This window comes from Phoca vitulina, unplaced genomic scaffold, assembly GCF_004348235.1.
Source record: "Phoca vitulina isolate PV1807 unplaced genomic scaffold, GSC_HSeal_1.0 scaffold1, whole genome shotgun sequence".
In the NCBI taxonomy this organism is placed as follows: Eukaryota; Metazoa; Chordata; class Mammalia; order Carnivora; family Phocidae; genus Phoca; species Phoca vitulina.
Window position 1 is genome coordinate 93,697,553 of NW_022589704.1, and position 15,429 is coordinate 93,712,981.

At 44.0% G+C, this 15,429-nt stretch overlaps 1 long non-coding RNA gene across 1 annotated transcript in view; it reads right to left on the reverse strand.

Annotated features, from left to right (window-relative positions):
• Positions 1 to 5,785: 5,785 nt before the first annotated feature.
• The window catches only part of LOC116636688, a 172,491-nt gene continuing 162,847 nt past the window's right edge, over positions 5,786 to 15,429 (reverse strand). The window contains exon 5 of the long non-coding RNA XR_004300383.1: positions 5,786 to 6,028. This is a non-coding gene — a long non-coding RNA (uncharacterized LOC116636688). The remainder of the gene's footprint in view (positions 6,029 to 15,429) is intronic.

Here is a 15,429-nt window from a genome sequence, read left to right on the forward strand (position 1 = left end):
TGCTATGGTGAGCACTGTGAATTGTGTAAGACTGATGAATCACAGACCTGTACCCCTGAAACAAATAATACATTATGTTAAAAAAACAAACAAACAAAAAAATGGGAGGGTGAGGCTGGGGCTGGGCTTGAAAACCTGGCAGGGGCAACTGAATGTTATCCTGTAAGCATTACAGAGCCCCAGGGAGAGGATGCAAGCTTCTAGTTGAAAGGAGGAGGCAGCAAAGATAGCAGAGCAGATGGTGGGGCAGGAATCTGTGGCCATTTCAGAAATTAATTATTTTTTCCTTGCTTGCTCTGCCTTGTCTTTTTCTCCACCCTCTGAGTTTTAAAGATATCTAAAATGTTGTAATTATGTCTGAATGCATAAGAAGAGTAGAATCAGGTGAAGACAGCACAGATCCATGGAAATTATTATGTTAATGACTTAGCAGTAATACAGACAATGTTCCCAGAGTGAACACTTAACCATTCTACTGGCTACTTAAGTATACTGTGAGCTTAAGGATAAATCCAGGCGACTGATATGCTTGGATGGAGTGGGTCCCTGGGCAGGGTCATCTGAACATAGTCCTCCACTGGAAGTCCCTCATGGAGAATTTAAATTTAAAAGGATGATAATAAAGTGAAGAATTAAGAGCCAATAAAAGGGAGGGAAAATGGATAACATCTCCAAATTCTCTCTCTCTTATTCATACCACATGCTTTATGGAATCTTTTATCATTCTGACACTTGCCATTTATATTCCCAGCATCCCCTCCTGCCAAATTTATTTTACTCATACTACTGAGGAGAAATAAAGCTACTTAGGCAATTCTCTAGATTGCTCTGCCAAGTGTAGACCCTGTGATGATTTCAAGTGTCCCAAATCCCTTGAATTTCAAAGCAAAGATGTGCATCATGGCTACCTTGAAAAGGAACATGGGAGTGTTCCCTGTTTGACCCAGATGTCCCCAGGCTGCTACAACCTGATGACACAAATGATCGTGGGGCAATTGTGGGAATGCACAGTCTCCCCCAGTGATTTCCCGGGGTCTCCAGGGCACCTCACTTGTGCTCAGAAACACATCTGCTCACGTCCTGCTTGCTGCTGGTGTCCCCAAGAGAATGCTCTCTTCTTGACACACCATTCCTTGAACCCCTGGGCTGCCTGTGTGCTCCAAAGATGAGACTTCGGGGTGGTCTATGGTGAGCTCTTGTGCTTTATCATTGAGGCCCTGAAGCATTAGTGTTGCATCCAGTCTCAGTAAGTCCTTATGGCTTTCAGCCTTGAACCCCTCTCTCTATAGAGTTCGACACTAGGCTGTCAGAAACGTGCATCAGAATGTGTGTTGCAGATGTGTTTTAATATTGAAGAACTGGAAGTAAACTGATTTTCCATCAGGGGAAGAAATTGGTTAAATAAATTGCAATATATTTGTACCGTGAAATAACATGCAGAACTTGGAATGAATTAGAAATCTTTCAGATGACTTGGAGGGATTTGAGTTGTAAATAAAAGATGTAGAAATGTATATGAAATTTGATTCCATTTTTGCACAACAATGGAACCCCTCATATGTTTTAGGATATGTGTATATGTAAGGGAGTTGTTTAATATGGTCTTTATAAGGTTCTATCAGTATTAAGAAACAGAATGGAAGGACATGACTTAGGTTGTTATAAAGGTATCAGCCATCTTCTGTGTCCCACTTCACATCTTTTCAGTTCACCTTTAAAAAAAAACTTGTTAAAACTTTTGAAAAAATGTGGTAAACTACACAACATAAAATTCACCATCTTAACCAATTTTAAATGCAGTTTGGTGTCATCAAGTATATTCACCTTGTTGCGCCACCATCAACACCATCCACCTGCAGAACTTCGCTCATCTTCCCAACTGAAACTCCATACCCATTAAACAGTAACTCCCCGTTCCTCTCCCCAAGCCCCTGGCAACTGCCATTCTACTTCCTGACTATGAACTGTACCAGATATATGTGGAACCATACAATATTTGTCTTTCTGGGACTGACTTAAGTCCACTTAGCATAACGTCCTCAAGGTTCTTCTGTATTGTAGCATGTGTCAGAATTTCTTTTCTTTCTGAGGTCGAATAATATTCCGTTGTATGTATATACCATATTTTGTGTATCCATTCATCCAGCTTGGGTTGCTTCCATCTTTTGGCTATAGTGAATAATGCTGTTGTGAAGCTGGGCATACCAATATCTCTTTGAGAACCTGCTTCCGATTCTTTTGGATGCATAACCAGCAGTAACCCTTCTAGACCATACGATCATTCTATTTTGAATTTTTTTGAGGATACACTATACTGTTATCCATAGCAATTGCACCATTTTATGTTCCCACTTACAGGACGTAAGGGATCCAATTTCCTCACATCTTCACCAACATTTGTTACTTTCTTCTTTTCTTTTCTTTTCTCTTCTTTTCCTTTACTTCCCTTTCCTTTTTTTCCTTTTCTTTTTGGTAGTAGCCATTCTAATGGGTATGAGATGGTATCTCACTGTGATTTTAATTTGCACTTCCTTAATAATTAGTGACATTGAGTATCTTTTCTTGTACTTATTAGCTATTGGATATCTTCTTTGGAGAAATGTCTATTCAAGTCCTCTGCCCATTTTTTTCATCCAATTGTTTTTCTTTCTTTCTTTCTTTCTTTCTTTCTTTCTTTCTTTCTTTCTTTCTTTTTCTTTTTTTTAGTTGTAGGAGTTCTTTATATAGTCTGGATATTAACCCCCTTAACAGATACATGATTTGTAAATATTTTCTCTCATTTTGTGGGTTGCTTTTTCATTCTGTCGATTGTGTCTTTTGATGCACAGAAGTTTTCAATTTTGATATAGTCCCGTTTGTCTATTTTTTTCTTTTGTTATCTATGCTTCAGTCTGCCTTTTATGCCAAATTTTGCTGTAGCAACCAGCTTCACACAGGTATAACTTGACAGACCCACCCTTCAGCTCCACTGCTTGCCCTTACTTAGGATTTCTGAGTCTATTGTGCAGCATGCCTCCTGGATCCCACCTAGTATCATGCATGACTACACAACCTGGAAGGTCAAAGTGGGTGACACCCATATGGCATCCCTTGACCAATGGGTCTCAGGAGCTGGTAGGTTAAGGCTCTCTTCTTCCTTCCTGCAGGTGGGCAATTCCAAGGTGCATTCCACACAACTTGTCAGGTGTCTGAGCTAGGCCCCAAAATGGCCTGCCCAAAGAGGTACGTGTAAAATCTCTAGAACCTATGAGTATTATTTGAAAAAAGGGTCTTGGCAGATGTGCTTCAATTAATGCATAGTATAATGGATATAGACAACAATATTGTAATATAGTCATCAAACTTGCTAAGAGACTAGAACTTAATTATTCCACTAAAAAGAAAGGATAACTATGTAATGTGATATGGGTGCTAATTATCACTACAATGGCAATCATATTATAACATACGCATGTATCAGATTAATATGCTGTACACCTTAAATTTACACAATGTCATATGTCAAATATATTCAATAAATAAATAAGGATCTTGAGATGAGATTATCCTGGATTCTCTGAGTGGGCTCTAAACCCAATGACAAGAGTCTTTTTAAGAGCAAGGCAGAGGAAAATTTGAAACAGATAGAAGAGGAGGAAACACAGACACACAAAGAAGGTAATGCAAAGGCAGAGCAGAGAGAGAGATGCAGTCATGAGACAAGGAATGCCAACAGCCAGCCGAGGCTGGAAGAGGCCAAGGAGGATCCTTCTCCAGAGCCTTCAGAGGGAAGACAGCCCTGCTGATACCTCAATTTCAGACTTGTAGCCGACTCATCTATGAAAGGATTAATCTCTGTTGTTTCAAGTCAACAAGTTTCGGGTGATCTGTTACAGCAGCCACAGGAAACCAACACAACGTTCTCAAGAGGATCCAGCCATAGTTGCCCACAGTTGGGGCAAGCTCAATAATTGAAGGACTGGCCTGCCTTCCTTCTGTATTTCACTCTTCCTGGGGCCCCATTCCTATTCCCTAGGATCATTTCCCAAAATAAATTCCCTGTGTGTAAGCCCTGGTCTCAGGTTCTGCTTTCTGGGGGGAGGGGGTGGGGATGTAGGCTAAGACACTTGGTTCCAGAAGTGACCCTAGAAAGTAGAAGCTCAGGAAGGGACTATGGAGCTGGCTCACTCACTGGGCAGACAGTGATGACTCTGGTGCTGGTAGTAAATGGGCTGATAACAACTCCAGGCATCCAGTGCATTATGAAACGTTTGAGGCTCAATGCTCTGGGGAATGCAAGGACACAGCCAGTAAGTTGTAAAAGACAACTTATTTTTTCTTGTACCTCCTACTACCAAGTAGGAGATAGTACATTTGGTGTGCCTCTTTCAATTTCAGAGGCTGCATTTGATACATTTGGGAATATTGCCCTTACCCATTGATTGGGTAACTCAGAATCCTGTCAATTTTGAGAAAACTCTGTAGCAAGCAGGGTCAGGCTTTGGGGCAAGCTGTTATCACTTGGGTCATAAGACCCAGCAGATCCAATAGTGCTAGAAGTACCCACGGTAGATGAAGATGCTTGTGTGGGTCCTGGGAAAGCCCTAATAGGAAAATCACAGCCTACACCCCTAGGGTTCTGGATCAAGGTCATGCCTTCTGCAGCCGAGATTTACTCACCATTTGCAAAGCAGCCCTTACGTGCTACTCGGCTCTAGCGGAGACTGAGCACCTGGGACCTGAGCTGTCGATCAAAAGTAGGGCATTAGGGCATGCACCAAATCATAAGATTGGACAGACAGAGCAGCGATCTATCATACAAAAGAAAAGGTAGATTTTAGATTGCACATGAAGAGGCATGGAAGGCACATCAAGTCACATGAACAGGCAGCCCTGACTTCCATGCCACCTATGATTGCTGTACCATTATGTCCTGTCAACTTACGCCTGTAGCCTCATGGGAGTTTCTTGTGAACAACTGACACAGGAGGAAAGAACCTGAACACTATCCATAGATGGATAAGCACAATATGTTGGCACTAACTGAAAACGGACTCCTCTGCCCTGTAGCCCCACCCAGGTATACTCTGTGGGACAGTGAGAAGAAAAATCCTCTTTGTTGGAAGAGCTGCAAGCAGCGCATTGATTACTCAATTTGTATGGACACAGAGATGGCCTGAGATATGGTGATGCATAGAATCCTGGCAGTGGTAAGTGCCTTGGCTGAGTGGTCAGAGACCTGAAAGGAGCAAGGTTGGAAGATGAGTCAAGGTCAGGAGATGAGGTGTTTGTACTCACAGGAGTGGGCACAGTGTGAAAGGTTTTGGGGTCTCATGTTAATTCTCACCAGAGAGCATCTACCACAGAGAATGCCCACCTTGTGTGAATAAGAGCCAGCCTCTTTCCTTGGCCACCCCAGGGCTTCTTCGATAATCTCCTGAATGCCGTAGTAATAGAGATCAAGGCTATATGCCTGGCCCAACAGCATGAGCTCCTTCTCTTCAAGGCTGATTTGGCCACTGCCACTGATGAATGCCAGATTTCTAGCCAAATAAATTGCAGACAAGCTCTTCACGTGATAGCATTACTCAAGGAGGCCAACCATCTATCTGGAGGCAAGTGGATTTCTTCAGATGCCTTCACCTTGATGGGGGCAGCAATTTGTTCTTATAAGAAATGACACCTACTCTGGATATGTGTGAGATCCCACCCCCTGGCTGTTAGCATCACCATCCAAGGGCCTACAGAATGCCTGATTTAATAGCATAGAGTCTATATAACATTGTCTCAGATAAGGGACCCATTTTATAGTAAAGGAGATATGCCATTGAATGCATGACTATAGGAGTCACTGATTCTACCATAATGCACATCACCTGGAAGTTGACAGCTTAATGGAAGGATGAAAGACTTACCAAAGACTCCTTTAAGATGTTATCTTGGGCACAACATTCAGTGGTGTTGGAGTGTAGCTTTCAGGATGTGTTATATGCACCGAACCAATGGCCAGGGTATGGTCTGTGTCCCAAATAGCTAGAATACATGGATCCTGAAACCAAGGGGGTAAAAGAAGGATTAGTCACTCTCACCATTACTTGTAGTGACCCACTTAAGGAATTTATGCTTCCCACCTTTAACTTTATGTTCTATTGGATTAGAAGTTTCCCAGGTGGAAGGTAAGGGGTTTGGAGGCATGCTTGTACCAGAGGGTTCTGCTGAACTTGAAGTTACAACTACTGCCCAGTCATTTTATTTTATTTTTATATTTTAAGATTTATTTATTTATTTATTTATTTGAGAGAGAGAGAGTGCTTACCTGAGTAGGGGGAAGGGGCAGAGAGAGAGAATCTTCAAGCAGACTCCCCGTGAGGTGGAGCCTGATGGGGGGCCTGATCCACGACCCACGAGATCATGACCTGAGCCAAAACCGAGTCAGATGTTCAACTGACTGACCCACCCAGGTGCCCCTGCCCAGTCATTTTAGATTCCTTGAGCCAGAGGATCCTAAAGAACTATATTGGTGGGGATAATTGACTCTGAACACCATGAGGAGCTAGGGTTGCAGCTCCCCAATGGGTTAAGAAAGGAGAATGTTTAGAAGCCATGAGACACTGGTGCTGCAATCCAAGGCGTAAGTATAAATGGGCCATCCCCAAAACCATGACCCAATAGGGGTGAGAGAACTAAGGCCCAACCCTGCAGATGAAGGATGAAGGTCTGGCTGAAGGTGCGGAAAGTCTGGAATAGGTGTGGGGGAGCCATGATGCTCAACAATGGTATTGGGACCATGTGTGGCTGGGAGGACTGAAGCTTGGTCCACTAACTGTCCTGCATGAAGCCTTTTGTAGAGATTGCTACTAGCTACCACATTAAGGACCCTGTGACTGACTGGACTCCAGAAAGGGCATGAGCACATCTGAGTGGTATAAGGAGTAAATCATATTGGACATCTCTCATGCCTCATGTCTTACATCTCTCCAGCCTACCTCTAACTGTGTCAGTTGCTGCAGTGACCAGTGCAGATATAACCTTCTGGCATCTTCCCTCTGCTACATCTCATTTCTTACTTTCTCTGTGGAGTCCTCTCTGAAGCCACTCTATAAGAGGACTGCTAAACCAGCCTGGCCTCTGCTTGCTCATGTGCAATCTAGAAGAGAGCATTCATACTCCATGTGGCAATCCTTGACCAGGGGGAGATAGAAGGTAGTGAACAAATACGTGCTTCTACCTTCCTTCCCACAGGTGGACGACTCTGGGGTCAATTCCACACAACTCCTTAGAGGGTCTTGGGCAGATGGAGTAGCAGTTGCTCATGGAGTGACCAGCTCAATAAAGCACCCTTGCATTGGCTTTTTTTCCTACCCTGATTTATACTCTTTCCAGTTCCTCATGCCTATTCTCTGGGTCACTTCCCCAAATAAACTATTTGCGTGCAAACCCTTGCCAAAGTCTCTGCTTTCTGGCTAAGACACGTAGGTGACTTGGGAAAAGTAAAGGTAGATGTGGGCTGCTGATATGGGTGAGAACAGAGAGAAGTGGGGAAAGGTGTCCACAGGAAAAATTATTTGTACTAGATCTAATTTTTGTAAAATGACATAGATGTGTGTATGTAGACATAAAGAGATGCTTGCAAAATGGTCACCCAAATATTTGCATTGGTTATCTTAGAATGGTGGGATATATTTTCTTATATTTTAAAAGCATTATTTTTTATAAGTTATTTGAAATATTTACACTGAATGTGTGATATTTACATACAGTAATCAGAAAAACATTGCAAGGAAGGGGGTATAAACGGTGGGGAAGGAAGTAAGCCTTCAGGCCAAGGTGGGAGTTCTCTCTCCAGACATCTGTGCACAAAGCTCTTCCTCCTTCCTGAAGCCAGAAAACAAATCCCTCTCTCTCACTATCAGCTCAATGTAGACAGAAATTCCAAGGCATGACCAGAACCCACTAGTTTCATAGCAGTGGCCAGACTTCAATCTGAGCTCAACTGGGATCCCCTGCTCTGCATACGCACAGTATTGCAACCTGGTTGAAATGAGATGACTCAAACCCCAATTTGTAGGGAAAGAAAGAGAAAGTTCTGAGCTCATAGGGGTTTGTTATTTCCTCAAAATTCTCAGTTATACTAGCTAGCAAGAGGGAGATCAGTAGGCTTACAGATTACAAGAATGAATTGGCTCTTCTGAGAAATGTCTTCTTATCATCTTCTTTCCTCCATTGCTCAGGGGTCCCCACATGGGGTGAGAACCCCACTCAAGGCCTCCCTCTGGGTCACAGGGCCAAGTGTCTTATTTAAAATTATCCTCAATACAGTTTGGCCCAGGTCATCCCCTAACTGGGCCCTGAGTGGAAAACACATGAGGCTGTGCTTTTGGGAGGCAGAGGAAGCTACTGAACCTCTATTTTGAACTAGGATTTGAATTTTGGAAGATAGAGATAGGTTTCTAATTTGAAGAGTATGTAGTTCCGCCTCTTATAGAAGAAACCTTCCGGGGAGAAGATTCTAAATATGAAGGATTTTTAAATGTGTTCTAGAATGAAGAAGGTTGGTAAAGTCAGATCCAAAATCCTGGTTTGACAGCAGATTTGCACGCTGTTCGATCTTGACTTTTTCCCACTGGAAAAAAAATGGAATGAAGGCTGATACTTGGCGCTTGATTCAACAATTGAGAAGAGAGAGGGGCGCCTGGGTGATGAGTCAGTTAAGTGGCTGACTCTTGGTTTTGGCTCAGGTCATGATCTCAGTGTCATGAGATGGAGCCCTGCCATGGCTCTGTGCTCAGCACGGAGTCTGCTTGAGATTCGCTCTTCCTCTCCCTCTGCCCCTCCACTCGAGTGCTTGCTCTCTCTAATAAAATAAAATAGATCTTTAAAAAAAAATAAAAGCAGCAAGACCAATGTTTCTACCACTCAGTAGCTATTAAACAAATTTATGAGCATTATTGCTCATTATGGAGAACCATAATTTACACATTGAAGCTCTCAGATTTCACTGTTATCTTTCTGCTGTCCCCCAAGTTTGGGTTTTCCTTAAACCTCACATTCATTACCATCTCCACCCAACCCATTTTTCTTTGCCTTAAGGCTTCTTTTACTTAGTGAAGAAAATATTCTCAAGGGCATGTGCCTACTTTGGGAAGGCAGTTGGTGGGGAGTGCTGGAATAGAGTGCCTGAATGTCTTTGTTTGAATGTTTTTGTGTTTTTTAAAAAGATTTATTTATTTATTTGAGAAAGAGAGAGACAGAGAGCATGACCCTGAGCTCATGACCTGAGCTGAAACCAAGAGTTGGAGGTTCAACGGACTGAGCTACCCAGGTGCCCCCCAAATGTCTTTAAGATAAATCTTTTCTCCCATCTCAGCGGGCTACCTTGAGGTGTGGGGGTGTTTATCCCAGGTCTGGGGGAGCCTAGTGGCCTCAATTTATATAATATTTACATATTATATATTATTTACATATCTGTGCAGCCTAGGAACCTTCTGGGGTGCTGGAAATGTTCTCTACCTTGGCCAGGGTGGTCATTACCAGGTATATAATATATATAAACTAATTGATTTCGTATACTTGATTGTATATAAGGTATGCTTCAATAAAAAAAATAGTTAAAAATATATATGCCTTCAAATGTGCATGGATAAAACCTCAAACCCTCCTCCTTAGGACTTTGGACTTTGAAATGCAAAACTGAAGGTCATTGTTATTTTACTGGACATTAAACACCGCTAAGGCAACGTACATTTTTTTTATTATTATTATATTATGTTAATCACCATACATTACATCATTAGTTTTTGATGTAGTGTTCCATGATTCATTGTTTGCGTATAACACCCAGTGCTCCATGCAGAACATGCCCTCTTTAATACCCATCACCGGACTAACCCATCCTCCCACCCCCTCCCTTCTAGAACCCTCAGTTTGTTTCTCAGAGTCCATAGTCTCTCATGGTTCATCTCCCCCTCCGATTCCCCCCCTTCATTTTTCCCTTCCTGCTATCTTCTTCTTCTTCTTTTTTTAAACATACAATTATTTGTTTCAGAGGCACAGGTCTGTGATTCGTACATTTTGAATCAACAGCAAGTTTGGTTAGTAGGTGCATAACTGCAACACCGTTTCCTTTCCCAGGAGAAAATTAGAACTAGGAAGAAACGGACCTTCTATCACATGGCATTGTGATAGGGAGGTGGCCGTTTCCACTCAGTTGATTAGTTTTTTTCTTCTTAAGATGACATTTGATTTATAGCTGACAGTACCCCAGAATGCGGTGTAGTTTCAAAACTGAAAATGCTCAGTTCTGGAGTGATTTGTCAACAGCTCCTGCTTTCAGGATCCTTTCCCAGGAGACTGCCCTGGACAGCCTGCCTCACTGTGCTGCTGGGGGCCCTCGCCTAGAGCCTGGGGCTGGACGGGGCAAGCCCTCGTGTCATTCCACAGGCCAGGGGTCCCAGCTCTGTGTAGCTCTTGCTCTCCCCACTCTGGGCTCTTGAAACAGGACAAGACGCAGTCCAAACCACTGGCCAGGGGTCTGTTTACAACTTGTGTCTGTTAACAACTTGGAATTGTTGCTTTTTTTTTTTTAAGATTTTATTTATTTATTTATTTATTTATTTATTTATTTATTTATTTATTTATCAGAGAGGGAGAGATCACAAGCAGAGGGAGAAACAGGCAGAGGGAGAAGCAGGCTCCTGGGATCAGGACCTGAGCTGAAGGCAGATGTTCAACCAGCTGAGCCACCCAGGTGTCCCAGAATTGTTGCTTTTATTATGTTAACTTAGCCACTCTGGGTGACCTGCCCAAGCTGTTGACCTCTCAGGGCTTCAGGTTTTCACCTGGAACATGAGGGAACCGGTCAGATCCAGTGGAGGGTACCCAGTGAGGCTGCAGGGGAGACTCACCCGGAGAGGTTCAACCCAAACAAGGAAAGCGCATATAGTAGTAGACATTTTTCAAGCCTTTGACTTAAAGAATGTCAGTCCTTATGTTTTTCAGACATGAAGGACATAGTGTTAAAATTTTTATTAAGATTCTATGTTTGAGCAATCTCTACACCCAACATGGGGCTCAAACCCACAACCCCGACATCAAGAATTGCATGCTCCACCGACCAATACAGCCAGGTGCCCTGCAAAAGACACATTTTTAAAAATACATGCCTGATGGTACAATCTTCTTCACTCTCTATCTCACTGAGTGGTATTTAGAATACACTAGCAATGCAACTAGGTACTCTGAACATGTTCTATAACCTGCCCATCTTCCCCCTTCACCCACCTCAAGTCATCCATTTCTTGTTAGAATAAATGAAATCATCGTTTGGTTATTATTATTATTTTAAAGCGTTTTCTTTTGAAATAATCTTAACTATAAGAAATGGCAAAAATAACACAGAAAATTCCCATGTACCCTTCACCCAGCTTCCCCCAATAATCTCTTACATAACCATCATCACTGGTTATTATTTTACAGCATGATTCACCTCCTCCCCCACCCTTAGCCCCAGCCCCCTCACCCCCGGCAATCAGTCTTGGCATCTGAAAGAGCCTAGTATCAAACAGCAGCAGGTTTGCAAGGCGAGCGTGAAGAGCTGAGACTAAACCTCATTTCCTGGTTCCTATCCAGAGCTCCTTGTGTCATTATGTGCTCTGGCTTCACAAGGAGGTTAAAAAAAAAAAATCCCCAAATGAAAACTTATGATTTATTTATTTAAAGTAGAGGCAGTGAATAACTCATGAATTCATGCATTTGCTTATTATTCTTCCTTGCCATGGAGATGGATGGATGAATTGATTCATCTCTCTGCCTACACATCTCTCACCACTGCAATGGGAAAATGATGTGGGCTGGGGAGGGCAGTGAGGTGTGATGGAAAAGGGATAGAACCAAGACTAAAGATGTAGCCCTAGTTCTGCCAATGGAATGAACTTGGTGAGTCACTCTCTGAGTCTTCATTTCCTTTTTTGTAAAATGAGGGAGGAGGCCTGGGTAGGGGTGAAGTCAGAGGCTCAGATTGTTGCATCTAAGGAAATGGCATGATAGGATGGGTTCCCTGGGAAGCTGACTTTGAGAAGGGGGTTAGCACGCAGGCTGCTTGTTAGGAAGTTGTCAGAGCAATGCTGTGGAAATGGGGCTGGCGCATGTTTGGCAGAAGGAGAAGTTGAGGCCCAATGGAAACCTTGGCCAACTGCATGGAGAGCTCTGGGGCTAGAATGCCCTATGGTATAGCGTCATTAGGGGTGAGCACGCCAGGCCTTTATACCCCACATCCAGTGGCCTGAGCTGTCCCAGGACTGGCTGGGTCACTGGCAAGTCAGCGGTCTGCAGCGTCAGCCAGGTCTTCTCAATGACACTCTCAATTGCTGGAACATTAAGGGTTTCATTGAAGCGTCGTCTGGGAGGCTCACCACAGTGTCCACAACCGTGTGAAAGCACAGGGTGCTGTTAATGAACAGGACAATGAGAATAATAGGATATTAACATGTACAGGGATATTAAAGATCATGCAACTCAACCTTGTCAGTGAACAGGAGAGGAAAATGAAGGTTTCCATGACTTGCCTCAGGTCCATGGTAAGGTCACAGCAAAGTCCTTTGTCCTTCTCTCCAATCATTCTTTCCAGGACAGGGTAGCTCACATGCTATGCACGGGAGGGACTGTCCATAGGAGTGTAGAGAGGACCAGGCAGGCCACCAGCTATCCTGAGGGTGCCACCAGCCCTGGCCAGGGAGGCCTGGAGCCCTTACTGGTACTTTCTAAAAACTCTTTGACCCCCAGTGCCTTCAGCCTTTCAAAGAAAGTGGCACTCATCCTGCTGGCTTCTGGGAAGCCCATCCGGGGAATTTTTTTCAAGTCAATCTTTTATCCTTGGTGCCTGGTGAAAGGGTATTAGGATGAAGTTCGAGGCAATGGTTATTTGGTGCCCAGAGGCCTTTGGCCACGGGGGAAATCCATCAATTCATCACCCAAAGCTGGATTGACAGTGCACAGAGCCAAGCCTGAGACTATCGGGAGCTGGTATTTTCCCTGGATTTGCACAATTCCTCTGTGAGGGTCGTTGGGGCCCTGGTTAGGGAGGCCCAGTGGGCTGGGTAATGAACTCTGGTTCCTGCTGAGAGCCGGCCCCTGTGCCCGGCAGCACTCAGGAAGGGGTAGGAATCAGCAAGAAAGCGTGCCAGAAATGGTTACATTTTGTAAGGAATGTGTCTTATCTTGTTCCATTCACAGAGGAAAAGAAAACATCAGCTCCAGAGCCAAACCTATCTCTCAGGGTAATCCATCTCTGTTCAGCTGCTCCCTGCAAATCTCTCTTGCATTAGCTTTCCCGGGCTTCAGACTAATGCACGCGCTATATTCCTTGGAAATTTAATAAGAGTCCTACGTGTCTTTTGAAATTCGTGTTTCTGTGTCTTATCTCCACCTAATGAGTTAATATGGAAATTAATTTAGTGCTCATCAGATAGAGTGAATTGTCAAGGTATGGGTTTCTTTTAACCTTGCTGAAAATTCTCCCCGCGCCCCCTCTCTGGCAGCTGAATACTTAATATTATCCAAATAGGGGAAAACACATTTGCTGCAAATACACAGGAAGTACTTTAGAGCTGAAGGGATTCTCTAGCTTTTCAAGCCTGGATCTGACCTAGCCTTCTCTGCTCAGGCTGGGCTCTCATCACTGCCACTTGGCTCCCCCCTGGGTACCCTCCCATCGAACTGACCTCTAGATGTTTCCTAAATGCTCACATTTTTCCAAATCTCTGTCCCTTTGTATACATATGCTGGTCCTTTTGCCTGGGCCACACCCTTCCTTGCCTTCCTCACCTGAGAAACATCTACTTCACTTCAAGACTGCTAAAATGTCATTTCCTCGGAAAGATTGGGGGTGGGGCTCCTTCAGTACTGGGAACAGGGGGTGGGGACAGGGACACCCTCCTGCAGGTAAGCATATGGGAATTCCTTTCAGAGCTGAGATTCTGATCCACTGCTCCCTCCCTCCATGGAGAGAATTTCTGCAAGGGAGACCTGTTCTTATTTATAGGAGGCTGACCTCAGCCACTGCTGCTTTCTGAGTGATTGCTTTTATTTGGCTCCTACTGGATGGATTGTCAGCAATTCCTGTGGTAGGGCCTGGTCCGCCACTGTTGGTTTCTTGCACTTAGCAGTCCTAGCAAGAGAGCAGCTCATGAGAGTCTTCCTCAATGGATACAGGAAGGAAAGAGTAAGGGAATGAAATATGAACAGGAAATAAATTTATTTCCAAGAGACAATAGCTGGAAAAATTGTTTTTCCTCTGATTTAGAAGATAATAGCTTAAAAAAAAAAAAGCCGTTCTCTTTAAGAGAAAAAAGTAGGGGCAATTGGGTGGCTCAGTCAAATAAGCCTCCAACTCATGGTTTCAGCTCAGGTCATGATCTCAGGGTTGTGGGATCGAGCTTCCTGTCAGGCTCCATGCTCAGCTCAGAGTCTGCTTGAGGATTCTCTCTCCCTCCCTTTTCCTCTGCCCCTCCCCCCACACTCGTGTGCACACGCACTCTCATTCTCAAATAAATAAATAAATAAATAATTTAGGAAAAAAAGGTAAAAAATTCTCCAGATCAGAAGCTAGACAGAATATTCCAGAGTTCTGAAAAATTGAGAACAGTGAATTCATGCCCCTTGGACCCAAAGGGCATGTGCAACCCAAGTGTTTGCCTTTCCCTTTCAGGGGCCCTTCCTCCAGAATATTTGGGCGGGGGGAAGAAGCTTCAAATGTGCACCCCTGAGGTGTTCCTCTGTGAAGTAGGATCCTCTCCCTTCCACCCAGCACAGCCATGGGGCCTCCTCCTGCACCACACACCAGCTTCAGTAACCCTAGCCTCCCACCCCCGACCCATTTTGTACTCTGTCCACCCAGAGGGCAGGAGCTTGGCCAGAACCTCCTTCCTGCCACCCCATTTGTTCACTTCTCATAGCAACCTCTTGTAAGGCTGTCTGGGAGAACCTGATTTCGCTGAGGGGTGGGGAGCGGTAAGGAAAGGAAATGGCAACGCAGGAGGGAAGCATTTTTTACACTGTACTTTATATCATCATCTATGGTAACCACAAGAAAAGCCATTAGCTCTACATAGAGATGACACGCTCCAGTTCCCAGCCTTGTTCCCTCCCCTCAGATCATCTTCCTCTGGAAGAGAATCAGAGGGCCGCATGGGTGGCTCAGTCGGTTAAGCATCCCACTCTTGGTTTCGGCTCAGGTCATGATCTCAGGGTCATGAGGTCGAGTCCTGCATTGGGCTCAGTGCAGAGCCTGCTTAGAGTTTCTCTCTCTCCTTCTGCCGTTCCCTCCCTCCCTCTCTCTCTCTCTCCAAGAAAGAAAGAAAGAGAGAAAGAGAGAAAGAGAGAAAGAAAGAAAGAAAGAAAGAAAGAGAGAAAGAAAGAATGAGAGGCTACCGTGTACATTCACTACCCAATTTC